The sequence below is a fragment of the Myotis davidii genome, unplaced genomic scaffold, assembly GCF_000327345.1.
Source record: "Myotis davidii unplaced genomic scaffold, ASM32734v1 scaffold281, whole genome shotgun sequence".
Taxonomy (NCBI): Eukaryota; Metazoa; Chordata; class Mammalia; order Chiroptera; family Vespertilionidae; genus Myotis; species Myotis davidii.
The window spans coordinates 2,833,671-2,837,490 of NW_006293784.1; the positions used below are offsets into that span (position 1 = coordinate 2,833,671).

The following is a 3,820-nucleotide window of genomic DNA, read 5'->3' on the forward strand; positions in this document are numbered from 1 at the left end:
CCTTGGTTCCTACCCATTTCCAAGCCTGACTTTCCAGCCTTCCTGTGAGCTTTTAATGGCCTTTCCATAAATTTCACTTTTTGCTTAAGCCATGAAGAGTCAGGAGTTATTGCCTGGAAAGGAAGGGCATAACTGATCCCCCTGCTGAGTGGTAGGCACAGTGGTAGGTGTTTTGTAAACACTGTCTCACCAACTCTCAAAGCCACCTACCAGCCTCATGGGGAAGGCAGGGATATGAAGGCTAATTGCTGGTAGCAAGAATCATGGAACCCATGGGGAGCATAAATGTTATTACTAAAGGAATGAGGGTGGATCTTCACCAGCCAGGCAATATGAAGGGGAAGAAGCAGTCTGCAAGCGTTCCGTCTCCAAACTGTGCGGCCAGTGTCAGGTGAGGCAGGAAAAAAGAAAAGAATAGCTCAATCTATCATCATAAATAAAGCTGGTAATCTTTTCAACAAATGGTGCTGGGGAAACTGTGTATCCACACATGAAGGAATGAAGTTAGACCCTTACCTTACGCCGTATACCAAAGTTAACGAAGAAAAAGATGTATCAGGGGTGGATGGGGAAGGATCCCCACCAAGATCCCAGGTGAGGCTCTTGCCCCCGCCCTGGCCACCAGCGCCCACCCGGCCAGCCTGGCTCAGCCATGATCAAGGCCATGCTCATCTTCAACAACCACAGGAAGCTGGGCTCTCCAAGTTCTACAGGCCTTCCAGTGAAGAAACAACGGATCATCAGGGAGACATTCCATTTGGTATCCAAGAGAGATGCACATGTTTGTAATTTCCTAGGAGGAGGATTATTAATTGGAGCTGACAACAGATTTGCAGACATTATGCAGTGTTACATTTTGTCTTCTATGTGGATTCTTCAGAAAGTGAACTTGGCATTTTAGATCTAATTCAAGTATTTGTGGAAACATTAGACAGTTTTTGAAAATGTCTGTGAACTGGATTTAATTTTCTATGTAAGCGAGGTTCACAATATTCTTGCAGAAGTGATGGGGGACCAACATGAATGAGACCAACATGAATGAGATTGTTACACAAATTGATGCACAAAATAAACTGGAGAAATCTGAGGCTGGCTTAGCGGGAGCTCTAGCCCATGCTGTATTAGCAGTAAAGAATGTGAATCTTCCTGAGATCCCAAGAAATATTAACACTGGTGACATCAGTATAAAAGCTCAAAACCTGCCTTCTTTTAAATAAAACAATTTAAAAGGCCTAAATTGTAAAACCCAGGGTGGAGGGAAGGGGAAGGCACCTAAGTGCAGTTGTTTGTCAAAAACAGAGGAGAGTCTTAACTTTTGCTCTTGGATTTAAGTCAAGGTACTGTATAGAAGTTGTGTAAAATTAGTATGGTAGCTGAATGTTGTTTTTCTTGCACAGTAATTTTGAAGAAATTGAGTAGTTCTATTGTGATTTTTTTTTAATTAGTTATTTTAGAAAAAGGATGGGAGAGAGAAACATTGACGGGTTGCCTCCCACACTCACTCCAACCAGGAATCAAACCCCACAATCTGGGCATGTGCCCTGACCAGGAATTGAACCCACCACCTTTTAGTGCATGGGACACTCCAACCAATTGATCCACACCAGCTAGGGCCAGTATGACATTTTCTTTCTTTTCTAAACTGCATTCCTATGACCACCTAAGGCATGCCTCCATGTATTGGCGACAACTATTTTGGAAAGTGTTGGAAACATTTCTTTAAATTATGTATGACTCAAAATGTTGGTGTTTTATATGGATGACAAGGGCAGCATTCCTTAATTCTTTCTGTTACTTGTCCCTATTTAAAGAAGCAATTATGTATTACATGGAAACATTATGACCTTTTCCTCTTAGTTTAAATAAACCCAGGGTAACTGAACTTCTAAAGCACCTTTCTGTTGGTCTGATATCTACTTTGGCAATAAATTATTTTTTACAGCCCTCTGACTCAACAAAGTAAACAATAGTATATCACTGCTTAAAAAAAATAAATAAATAAAAAATGGATCAAAGACCCAAATTTAAGAGCTATATAACTCTTAGAATAAAACATGGCTGAAAATCTTCATGACCTTGGATTAACAATGATTTCTTAGGTATGACACCAAAAGCACAGGCAATAAAAGAAAAAAAATGACTTCACCACAATTAAAAACTTTTGTGCATTAAAAGACACTAGAGTAACAAGGTAAACATTCACAGAGTAAAAGGACAACCCACAAATGGGAAAAAATATTTGCAAATCACCTATCTGATAAGGTATTAATATTTAGAATATATAAAACTCCTATAAGTCAACACACCAGAAAACAACAACAACAACAAACCCCACCCAAACCACCCTCCCACAAAATGGGCAAGGAATCTAGACATTTCTCCAAAGATGCATAAATAGCCAATAGCACATGAAACAATGCTCAACATCATTAGTCATCAAGGAAATGCAAATGAAAACCACAGTGAGAGACCACTGCACACTATTATTCAAACAGAAAAAAAGTATTAGTGAGGCTGTGGAGAAATTGGAACCCTCATGCATTGTTGGTGGGAATGTAAAATGGAGCAGCCACTGTGGAAAACAGTCTGGCAGTTCCTTAATAAGTTGAACAGAGAATTAAAATATCACCCAGCAATTCCACTTTAGATATATACCCAAAAGAATTGAACACAGGGGTTCAAACTTATACACACCTACATTCATAGCAGCATTATTCACAATAGCTAAAACCCAAGTGTCTATCAATGGGTAAATGGATAAACAAACTAGTATATATATCATGGGAATAATATTCAGTCATAAAAAGAAATAACATTCCTACAATCTATAACATGGATATAACTTGAAAACATTATGCTAAGTGAAAGAAATCAGACACAAAAGGACAAATACTGTATGATTTCACTTATATGAAATATCTAGAATATGCAAATTCCTAGAGATAGAAAGAACAGCAGTTGCAAAGGGCTGAGGGGAGGGGAGAATGGCAAGTTATTGCCTAATTGACACAGAGTTTCTGTTTGGGATAATAAAAGTGCTCTGGAAATAGGTAGTGGTGGTGATTAAACAACATTATGTATATTTTATCATTAGGATTATGTCAAAAGGTAATAAAGCTGGGGAGAGCTTCCCTAAGAAATTAATTAGGGTGGTTAATGTTAATCAAAGATGTTTGAAAAAAAATATTTTTCCCCAGTTTGAGAATTTTTTTTACAGGTTATGTTAAATCATGCTGGGAAATAAATCCAGTACATTTTAATTGTTAATATTCAACATATACAATAATCCATATTTTCAGATTTTCTATTTGATTTGTCTTTTCCCCACACCAGCAGAAAATGAGTAGAAAGACTGACATCAAATTAGGGGGGTTAAGGTAATCTAACTTAAAATATAGGCTCTTTGGCAAACATGAAATTCTCTTTAGTGACCCAGAAGCACCTCAAAGAGATAAGTATCATTGTCTAGAGAGGATGAGATCGTCACGTTCCTGCTGGTGTGTGAAAGCAGACAGCAACGGTTTCCATGTGAACTGTCTACTCGTCTCAAAGGTAGAAACACCAATTGCAGGAGTGGATGGCAGTGGAGAAGACTCTGAAAGGGGCAGCTTTCATATTTCAGGGTTGGTGACGACAGGATTTATTTATTAACATCCTATCTAATAAAAGAGAAACATGGTAATTAGCATATGACCGCTACCCTTCCCATTGGCTAATCAGGGCGATATGCAAATTAACTGCCAGCCAAGATGGCAGCTGGCAGCCAGGCAGCTGGAAGCTAACATGAGGCTTGCTTGCTTCAGTGATGGAGGAAACCAAC

At 38.8% G+C, this 3,820-nt stretch overlaps 1 pseudogene; it reads left to right on the plus strand.

Annotated features, from left to right (window-relative positions):
• Positions 1 to 595: 595 nt before the first annotated feature.
• LOC102753888 lies at positions 596 to 1,222 on the plus strand (annotated as a pseudogene).
• The last annotated feature ends 2,598 nt before the right edge of the window (positions 1,223 to 3,820 follow it).